Raw genomic sequence first — 11,832 nt, forward strand, 5'->3', positions numbered from 1 at the left:
GCCCAGATATATTACCGTATTCTGCGCCCTATAGGACGCACTTTTCCCCTTCAAAAATGAAGGGGAAATGTGTGTGTGTCCTATGGGGCAAAGGCAGGCTTTCGCTGAAGCTTGGAGAGCGAGAGGGGTCAGCTTCAGGAAGCTATCAGCAAGCCTGGCGAGCCCGCGGATAGCAGCCTGCTGCATGGAGCGTGGGGCGCGCTGAAGCAGAGCGACCCGCGCTTCGGGCAGACATCGGCCAGCCCCACAAGCTCGGGGGACAGCGGGGAGGCGCAGCGCCACCATCCCGATGTTACCCGACCTGGTTTGGAGGCTGGCGCTGGGGAGAAGCAGGGGTGGCCAATGTTTTTGGGGCCAAGGGCCTGATCCATGGTCAACTCTCTGGGGGTAAAATGGTTCTGTCCAATACCTTTTCTTCCAGGTCAAATTTTGGTGTTATTGGCCACTAGCGTTCAGAGAACTACTGCCAGTATCATGAATAGCTATCCTGAATGGTAGCCAGCGACAGCCTCGTCCTCCAGAAATTTATGCAATCCCCATTTAAAGCTACCCAGTTTGGTGGCAACCACTACAGAGAATTGGTTGCTTGTTATGAAAACACAGTCAGGCTGTTAAAAATGCAGTGTGCAATATTTTAAACAAAAAGCCCATCAAAGCATGCAGTGGTACCTCGGGTTACATACGCTTCAGGTTACTTACGCTTCAGGTTACACACTCCACTAACCCAGAAATAGTGCTTCAGGTTAAGAACTTTGCGTCAGGATAAGAACAGAAATCAGGCTCCGGCGGCGCGGCGGCAGCAGGAGGCCCCATTAGCTAAAGTGGTGCTTCAGGTTAAGAACAGTTTTAGGTTAAGTACGGACCTCCGGAACCAATTAAGTACTTAACCCGAGGTACCACTGTAATGATTTCCATCGTTTATGCTTCATGAGGCAGATTCCTTTTGCCCATTCAACTTCTCTGGATTTCCTTGGGTTCTAGAACTTGGCTTCTTGAAAATATGTGGGTCGTTGGCCCCTTTATATAAATGCAGGCTCACTTACGGTATATTATTCTGGAGGTGATGGCCGCAGGGGAGGTGTGTGTTTCTCTCTCTGTGTCTGTGTGTGTTCTGGCTTGATGGCTTTTGGTTTTGGGACAACAGTCACCCAGCTCCTCCCAAGTGCCGATAAATTCTCTGCTGTTTAGAAACTTGCGCCATTGTGAAGCTGGTTATTAAGGCTTTTCTACTGAATGCTGCCAGAAGCAAATGGGGAAACATTATACTCAAAACAAATTACTCTGTATGAATTTTATGGTTCCATTATGTCTCAATGAACAAGTTATGTTTGATGGCTGGCTTGAATTGAAAGGTAATTATCTGAAATGGCTGTTCCGTTGAACTATGGTGCTCTTTGCAGCTTTGCAGTCTTTGCAGTCTTAGGCAGGGGCAGGGAGGGAGCCCTGTTGGATTGGACCCAAAGATCCGTCCAGCATTGACTTCCAAAACTAGATGCTTCTGGAAAGCAAACAAACAGGGTGGGATGGCAGCAGACCACCGCTTTTTTGTCTTTTAGCACCTCTATTCAGAAGTACTTATTTGTGGTTGATGAGTTTTTTATTGCTTACCTGATAACATATGGGCCTTCCAACTGGGGAACTTTGAGCTTCTGACCACAGAGTGAGGTATTGTCACAGCCTCCTGAGCTTAGGCAGAATTTGCTGAGACCCTTAGTGGAGGAGGTTTTTTTCTTTATAACTTATCTTTTTACCCCCATATTCCTCTCAAAAGTATTTTCACCCATTTCCTGTAACTTCTCTGATTCTTTCACACGCAACTTGTACCTTATCCCTCCACCCAAAATGCCATTTTCTTTAACCCTTCCACATTCACTTCTTCTGAGAGCTTTCCTCTCATATCTACTTCCTTGTTATTATTAGATTAATAATATTAAACCTTTTGTCTCACTTTCGGATTCCCTCCTACACCTCCAAGTTTTTCCTCTCAGAGACCTTCCTCCCTATCTCCTGGCTGCCTTAGCTCAACATGCAAGGAGTTTGGTATCTGCATTGGCTCAGCTGAAAGTCTGTGGTGGGGCTGGGCCAGGCAAATGATAAGGCACTGTGTAGACTGTAGCACTCAGACCCACCTGTAAGTTCACCCTGGTTTGTACACTTTGACCTCTTCTGAAGGCCAGCTCCAATGTCACTCTGTGAAAGAGGACAACCATCCTCTTGGCATTCCAATCACAAGGACACTCTGACCTTCCCCAAGACTTACATCTACCCACTCTCAGAAATGATAGTGCTGGAGTGGGTGGGTTCTGTTTTCTAGGGCAGGGTGTGTGTCTCTGTGTGTGCTTTAAGGCAGTTGGTTCAAAACTCAACTTGGTTAAAAACTTGAGAACATTCTGGTTGGGGAAAATGTATATATCAGAGGCAGGGGGGCAGACTTTGGGTTCGTGCAATCTACTTTGTTTCTTGATACAGTGGTACCTTGGGTTACAGATGCTTCAGGTTACAGACTCCGCAAACCCAGAAATAGTACCTCCGGTTGAGAACTTTACCTCAGGATGAGGACAGAAATCGTGCGGCAGCAGCAGGAGACCCCATTAGCTAAAGTGGCACTTCAGGTTAAGAACAGTTTCAGGTTAAGAACGGACCTCCAGAATGAATTACGTTCTTAACCCGAGGTACCACTGTAGAATCCCAAGGTCCATCAACCAGAGCCAAGTACAAAATAGTGGCTTAGTATATTTATGCTAAAAAACTATTAAGAGAGTGTCTTTGAGGAGGCAGTTGGCCAAGGAATTTGTGCTAAAACCAAGCTCACAAATCCCTTAAAACAAACATCAACTCTTGGTCTTTCTCCCCCCCTCCTCCTTGTGCATTTTCAGCAACCAAATTTGGTTTGGGGGAAGCGTCTGTAAATGATTTTTACTTATTTACATCTATCTTCTTGTGGAATCTGCAACCCTCCACATGCTGCTGAAACCCAGTACATGTTACGTTAGTCCCAACTGGCTTGGCTGGTAGTCAAGATGATGGGAATTGTCACCCAACACCTAGAGAATTTCCACAGTCCCCAGTCCTGCCTTAAGGGCCCCTCAATACAAAAGAAGCATTTCCCCCTCGGCCAGCAAATGTTCCAAGAAAAAAAGTTTTTTTAAAAATTGATTTATTTTCACAACTGTTCCACACTAAAGTAGAAAATTGGGAGGGGGGGATGACCATTACAATCTGAACAATCTGTAGCTACGGATAAGAGTAAAGGCAAGGAGAAACATAACATTTAGAGTACAGTGGTACCTCAGGTTACATACACTTCACGTTACATACGCTTCAGGTTACAGACTCCGCTAACCCAGAAACAGTACCTCGGGTTAAGAACTTTGCTTCAGGATGAGAACAAAAATCGTGCTCCGGCGGCATGGCAGCAGCAGGAGGCCCCATTAGCTAAAGTGGTGCTTCAGGTTAAGAACAGTTTCAGGTTAAGAACGGACCTCCGGAATGAATTAAGTACTTAACCCGAGGTACCACTGTAGACTGTAGCTGATTAGGCTGATTAATAAAAAGTGATTAGGTAATCAGTAAAAAAAACAACAGCACCCTTTTTAATCCTTGGACCTGTAGGAACAAAGAAGGTGACTTGTACTGAATCAGACAGTTGGCCCATTTTGCTCAGGAGGGTTTATGCTGACTGACAAGAGTGCACCATACAGGAAGAAGAACAAGAAGCCAGCTGCACGCACTTCAGCTTTTGGGAAGACCTGATTGCATGAAGGAGCTGCATGAGTACAGCTATTTTCCATTCAGAGCTTTGCTGAATGCAGAGGTGTGGAGCCAGCCAGTGAAGAGCTAGGAGGACACCACTTTTTCTGTATGGGACAAAAGTTAATATATTTTTGTGAGAGAATATCCTGTATCCTTTATTTTTTAATTTTTTAAAAAAGGTTTCTCCATGTGAACCAGGAAGCTACTTCTCCAGACAACGGAATAATTAGGCTGTTGAATACACGTGTATTCTCCTCTATTTCCCTCCCTCCCCCTCACCACCAATGCATGGCCTTGGGCACTGGCAACCCACGCTATGCCACTCCTCAAATCTTTGTTTTGTTTACTTAACAAAAATTATATAGAGTGCTTAAAAAAAAAAGCAGCTTCCGAAAGTGGTTTGCAAAAATATACACCAGCAAATAAATTGGTATAAAAATGGAAGACACTGAGGGGCAGTATTTGGTTTTTAGTCAGATACATATCTTCCAGCAGACCACAGTCATTCCTATGGGAGGCCAGGTTAATGATCACTATTTGCACAAAGCCTTTCTTGACGATCAAGATGGGCTTTTTTTTTGCTTATTTTGAAGCAGGAGGATGAATATGTAGTGTAACTCAAGCTGCTGCTTGGGTTGTAAAGAACAAAGAGTTGGTTTCATAACCCCAGGTGGAGGTGCTTCTTGGTCTATAAATAGGTTTACATAGTGGTGCTGCATTGGGGAGGACTTTTTTGTGGCGCAGAGGTAGGTGCTTGTTGCAGCCTAAGGAGACTTGAGATATTTATTAGGCTTCATGTACAACCTAGGGAACGCTTTGCATATTTTTTGCTTTCCACAACTCATCTTTGCAGTATTCACATCTAATTAGGGAAGTTCATGAAACAAGTTTTTGATATTTAACTAGCGGGTCCCTTGTGTGAGACCACAGGGAGTAAGATTTCTATTCATCCAGGAAAGAAAAGATGTTAAATCTGCATCCCACTTCAAATAAGTTTTTAAAATATCTCTCCCCCACCCCAGAAATACTTCAACTCATAGCATGGAATGAATTGTGGGGGAAATCAATTAAGCCATCATAGGCTGGAGCTGGAATATTAACTATAACACCAACATTTAACCAGGATTCACTCTTTTCTCTTCTTCTTCCTAGTAGGTTACTATACAGTGGTACCTCGGGTTAAGTACTTAATTCGTTCTGGAGGTCTGTTCTTAACCTGAAACTGTTCTTAACCTGAAGCACCACTTTAGCTAATGGGGCCTCCTGCTGCCGCCGCGCCGCTGGAGCAAGATTTCTGTTCTCATCCTGAAGCAAAGTTCTTAACCCGAGGTACTATTTCTGGGTTGGTGGAGTCTGTAACCTGAAGCATATGTAACCTGAAGCACCACTGTACCTTTAACAAGTGCAAGGCCGGAGCAAAATCCGCAGGTGACGCATTTTCCACCATTATAACTGCAAGTATTTCCTCTTCTGGGTTTTTGCCGATTGCAGTTAAAAATAAAGAGTCCACCATCTAGTGAAAGTGTTGGGGAGCCCTATAAATAATATGGTACCTGAATACCAGATGTAGGACCATAAAGAATGCTTTAGCACTGGCTTTTCAGAAAACACCAGTGTTGTTATCTGCTGTTTAATACCCTACTTACCAAATAGATGGTTGCACAATAAAGACTGTAATGGAAATCGATACTGCATACTCCGCTTCCGACACCCTCATGAGAGTCTCCTCAAAGTTGTTTCAATAATCCCAGAGATTGAAAGCGAGTGCACTGCCTCATCTGTCAACCTGTGGATCAATGTTTTCCAGTGGTCACTTCTGAGAGTCTGAATCATCATGAAATACTTTCTGGATTCCCTTGCCAGCATTTTTGGCAACAAAACCAAATTGGTTGTTAGAGCCTGTGTAGTGTTTTCCTTTCCTTTCCCTTTTAATTTGTATACCGTCTTTCTATTTTACAATACCCAAGGCTGAAGAAACAAAGAATATACACCTTGCAACAATCTAATCCAATATAAAAATGTGATAATAAGACATAACTTTAAAACAAGCAACTTATATCAAATAAAGTAATATTCAACAATCCATTAGAATAGAATAGAATAATATTAAATACCAGCATATCAAAATTAAACAGAAATACACTCTTGACAATTACAATAAATAATTTCTAAACTATAATCAATAAAACAACAGTAGGTCACAGTGCATAAAATAATACAACACGTACTGAGAAGCAGAGACTGGAGGGTGGGGCAAGGCAGGTGGAAGGGGGCCTTGCCTGATGAAGTCTCTCCCCTCATAGTTCTTCCTCCAGGCACAGCTCCCTTATGAGGACTCCCAGGGCTGTGGGGTGTATAACAGGGAGCATGCTGTATTTATTTGCAGATTAAATATTCTATTCACTTAGCAGTTTTAGCAAGTCTTCAAGTAGCATCTGGTTTTATTTTTACCCCAACCCCTTGTTCATACCCACAGCTGCAAGAACCACATTCCCACATGGTGTTATTGCTTGAGGCTGCAGTGCGTATGAGTAGCACGATTGCTTGAACGTGGCTGACTGCATGGGTCTTTCTCATGGGCTCATCCTGCTGGTTTAGCACTGAAATGCTTGCATGCCTCCAGAATAATGAAGTTCTACTTGACTGGAGGGCTTCTTAGAGCATAGCTTAGCCACTGATCCCCATTACCGATTTTCCATTTCAGTGTATTTTGGAGTATAGCCTAGAGACTCAGTTCTGGTGGAAACATTTGTTGACGTTCACTTGGTCCCATGGCTTGTCCTAAGAGTGCTGCTAGATCGAAACCTTTAACAAGCCTGTGGAGAACTGCGATGTTATTTTACATTTCAGAAGTGAAATCCCAGAGTTACTCACACTGGAGATATGTTATTAAGCCAGCCACTAGATGTCACCAGTATCCTATTAATACAAATCAATGAACCCCCCCCCCCCCCACTATTTCATACAGAAAAAGGGACAGTCTATATAAATAATGACAACTCCTGTAGATGTAATCACTGAAGTAGAGCACATCTCTTGGACTCACTTCACAGTATCACTTAATTCCCACATTATCAAGAGTTAGCTCAAGCCAAATTTGGCAACATCTTTCCCCTGAGAGAGTACGACCAGTTTTTTAAAAAGTCAACGTGTGGGAGCCTTTTATTCAGTAAAGCAAAACCCACCTATGAATAAGTCCCCTTCATTTAATGACACTACTACTTAAATCTTTTCACTAAGCATGGGATAAATTGCCATAGGAGTAAAGTCTCAAGTTGGCCCAGCCATTTCTGATCAACCCAAATCCTTCTAATTTTAGAAGGATTCTCCCATTGTTTTTTGTGTATGCAGTCAGAGTGGCAACAGCTTTGGACAAGGCAGAGGTAGCAGCATACTTGGAGGAATCTGAAGAAATGCAAAAGTTTGGGGGTTATAATAACAATAATTTTATTATTTGTACACTGCCCATCTGGCTAGGTTTCCCCAGCCGTTCTGGGCAGCTTCCAGCAGAATATAAAAACATAATAAAACGTCAAACATTTATAGCCTATGCCACAAAAGGACTTCCCTTTACCTTCCCTGTGTTCCCATCTACTCCTGAGGGTGCTTCTATTAACAGAGCCAGAGAGAAAAGCCCTGAGAACACTTTACTGAGCAAATGGAAGAAAAACCAGTGTGCAGTTTGAGGACAAAGGAACAGAGAGCTTTTGCATTTCCTGCTTCAGACCTTGTTCGTTCAGCCAATCATATGGAGGGAAAGACTCCCTCAGAGCTACCTCAATGAAGACCATGCTTGGTCTCTGCTTGGTCACTAGCTTCACCTCCACCCAACACCCCTGACAAATAACAGAATTAGCCCTTAAGTCACAAATAGAATGATTTCTATTCTTGCCTTTCCAATACCTGCAGGCCCCCCACAGCAGATTTTGAGGGGGTTCTAGGGCTAGAGAATGGGGGAATCCACTGCACAGCTTGTTGCTGGAGTTAAATGGTAGTGTTGGATGCAGCCATTTGAAAAAGGAAAACTAATGAGGGACCCTGCCCAATACCCCAGTGAGGAGTGAGCGTGCTCAGTGCCTACAGATGCTGACATATGGTCAAAAGGGGACGACCCTGAAAGCTGGATGGGATGGCTGGAAAAGGTGGATGTAGGAGAGAAATAAAACTAGTGACTGACAGAGTGGACGTGAAGGGTAGGAGCACACCGTATATTTTAAGCACATCCAGTGTTCATGTAAAGCACATGACTTCCCCCTAAAGAGTCCTGGAGACTCATTTCCCCCCTCACAGATCTACAATTCCCAACAGTCATAGCAAACTATGAACTTCAATTGTGTGTTGGATATTCTTTAAATGTAAGATTAAAATACAACATTAAAATGCAGCCTCATTTCAGTAGAAACTCAAATCAAAAAGTTTTTAGGGATGAAAACGTCAAATCTTCACCAAGGCCAACTATCCAGACTGGTCCTACGTGGGCCAGAAAAAAGCCAGGGAAGTCCCCAAATAAGAGTTCCATCACAGAGGGAGAAAGGAAAAAGAAAATAGGGGAAGGCGATCAAGTTGATTCCAAGCCAAACGACAGGCGGAACAACTCTGTCCTACAGACCCTGCAGGGCCCTGGTCTCATGAGACAGAGTGTTCCACCAGGCTGGAGCCAGTGTTGAAAAGGCCCTGGCTCTGGTTGAGGCTAATCTGACTTCCTTAGGGCCTGGTACCTCTAGGGTGTTGCTATTAAAGGACCTTAAGGTCCTCTGTGGGGCATACCATGGATGACGGATTTCCATAAGAGTTGTGTGTGCTCCTTAAGATGTATTGTTGATCCAGCATTTAGAAATAATTGCTGCAATTGAAATAAAAAATGGAAAATATATATATTGATGGGTAAGACTGTGGCCAGGCAACCTGTGTGCCTGCTCCGTCTGCTGTCCAGCAGCTGGCTGCCCCTGTGATCTCCCTTATTGTGCTTGTTTATCTTTAAACAAGAGTTGGACTGGACAACCTTCCAATGGAGAACACACCTCTGTGAAGCAAGACACAGAGCCACTCTCATTGCTCATCCAGCATATGATATCCTACTGGGATACAAACTGTGACACTGGGACTGATCACACTCAATGCATGTAAAGAAACCACGGTCCTCTTTGAGGGGCTGTGGCCTAAAATATCTTCCCCCTTCAGGAAGATTACATGCATGCAGTCCTGGCCTCAGTTTGACTTGCCAGATTATGGAATTGACTGTGTGTGCAAGATTTTGTTGCCTTACGTTTTCTTGAAGAGGAGACAATTGAAGCCTAAATTAAATATATTTAATTTTCCGATGTGCCTGGAGTTCTGTAAACACGAAGCTATAATGTGCTCCAAATTACCGAAATGCTCTATTTTTCTAAGAGCATAATCACTGCAATTAATTGTGCTGTTTACATGTTTACAAAGCTTGCTCATGGAGCTATTATGCAGCTGTTAATGTCAGCAACGGGGAAGCCAGTTAGCTACTACTTTGCATTTGCCCTGCCTGGGCAATTCAAACTGAAGCCTTCCTGACAAGCAAGGGACCCTTACTATATTGACCCAATTCTGCAAAGGTATTCTGGGCATGTAATGTTACCGGCATGAGTAATGCCAGTGAAATCAATGAGGCTGCTGATTGACTCATTATTGTCAGATTGTCCCAGAGCTGCAGTCAATTAGATCAGGATTTAATTGTCTTAGGTACTGATACTGCCCAGACATGTGACTCGATGATGTTCCATTCCTCAAAGGCCTTACTGATTGCCCAAATAATACAGCTGATGGATGCAACCAATAAACAAGCGGACTGGATGTAATATCATGAGATAAGACTGCATTATGGGAAAGGCCTTGGTAATGACAGTTTAGCTGGGACAAAGTTTGTATAGTCTGTTGTAGGAAAACCAACTTAAAACTTAACAAATCTATCATGGCCAAAAATTATGAAGACCAAAGTCCACTTTAGCAGAAGTAGGAAGTGGTCTCCTAGGTAGACAGTAGCAGTTGTGTGGCTTGCAGAAATGGTGATTTTGACTCATTTCCTAGATACGTTTTCATGGCTACTACTTTTAGAATACATTACCAACTTAAGGTATATATGCTGATGGGCTGTCAATTAGCTACGACTATCCAAGAAACAGATCTTGGGGTCCTAATGGACTGCTTGTGGAGAGCATCAGTTTGTTGAAAAGGGCAAGTGCAATGCTAGGAATTATTAGGAGGGGAGTTAAAAATAAAACAACAGTTACTGTCTCAATAAAGTCACGATAAACCATGGTTTATGAGCCTGAGGACAAACAATGCACTCAGGGGCCTTTCTTGCTCATGTGCTCAGCTCCCTGTGCCTTTTTAACTGAGAAACTAGCTTAATCACTGCTTACAAGCCGGAATATGATCAATCCAATGAGGAATGAGGAAACTGCAATTTCCTCATTCAGACGTTAAAGGAAACAAGCGGGGACAGAAGTGTTGGGATCTCCGCTCGGCCAAGCTGATAAAGCTCATCTCCCTCTGGAATCGCCCTCCTGATGAATAATTAACAACCTGAGCCTTTGATGAGGCCTCAGGCACATTCCCATTCAGCAGAGAATCAAAGCAGCAGAAGTGATGAGATTTATGGCTACATCGCTATGCTTTTTTCTTACTACGCAGACAAAAAAATCCTCTTCCTGTGAGAGCAGAAAGCAACTCAACAACAGAACAAAGGAACAGGAAACCACTAACGTCACATCCCATCTCCCGTCTCCCATGAGACTTCCAACAGCCTGGACTGTCTCTGGAATGTCTCTGTGACTCTAAGCAGCTGCACAGTGGCAAACAGAAACTAACAAGAAGCACCAAAGTGGGCACAGGAGGGCAGGAGGGAGCATGCAGGCCTGTGGCTTGTTATCAGGTTGATGAGCCATTGGCTCATTGTCTGCCATGTCTGAACCAAACTATTATTAAATAAGTCGAGCTATCACATCTCTGCAGCCATGTGTGGATTGCTTTCTAGAGGAGATAAACAGTTCAGACAAGGTTCCAAGTCCCAGAAAGACATCCAAATTACAGATGGATAAGGCTTTTAAAAGACTTTGAAAACAGCTGATAAAACCTTTTTTGGAGGAACAATGCTGAGCCCCTTTATGCAACTCCCTGCCGAGCGGCCATCTTCTGAGTCTTTCCATTATTTGTTACTTTGTCACCACAATCCATCAGTTTCTTCCATGGAGCTAACTGTGTCTGGACATATGGCAACCCTATAGTTTTCATATTGGGCAAAACTCAACAACTTTTGTGCCTGGATTTTCACCTTTTAAAATATGACGCACCATACCTATGAGAAGTAACAAAAAAGCTTTTAGCTTAGAGAAAAGTTGACTAAGGTCAAGGAGTATGTGACAGAAAATTATGCATTTACAAATGGAGTAGATAAGAGATTCCCCCCCTTCCATTCTCATACTTTGGGTTGCCCAGTGCAATTGATTGGAAGTAGTTAAGGGCAGACGAAGGAAATGATTTTTGCACAATGCATGAATAACTTAGAATTTACTATCACAAGAGACAACATGGCTATCTTTTTATAGTCTATGTAGACATTGCTGTCACTGGATAATCCATGGCTGCTCATGCATGTGGTCAGAGTAAAGTAGAAAGATGAAACTCTCAAAAGATCATTAGTTCCAAGTTGTGATTTTCCTATTTGCAGAAGAGAAGCTATACTGCTACATATATTTATTAACCTAAGATGTTTAGTTGACATAAGTAGGCCATTCATGTGAGTATGTAGTTACCGGGATTAGCCTGCTGGACTGATGACCTAAAGGGATGAGAGGGTTTTATGAAGGTTGAATCTATCAACATGCCTGGTAATTCAGATGCGCTAGTGTTGCATTAAAATCCTTGGGACCAACTAGGAATAATCTGCTTAATGCCATTCTAATTTGTGCCTAATGGAACTTTGTTTTGATTCTAAAGGGTACTGTATTTTTCCGTGTATAAGACCCCCCCCCATGTATAAGACGCCTCCTACTTTTGGGGACCCCACATTTAGAAAATGGGCATATGCACTATCCATGTATAAGATGC

This window comes from Podarcis gaigeae (genome assembly GCF_964106915.1).
Source record: "Podarcis gaigeae genome assembly, chromosome: 5".
Lineage (NCBI taxonomy): Eukaryota > Metazoa > Chordata > Lepidosauria > Squamata > Lacertidae > Podarcis > Podarcis gaigeae.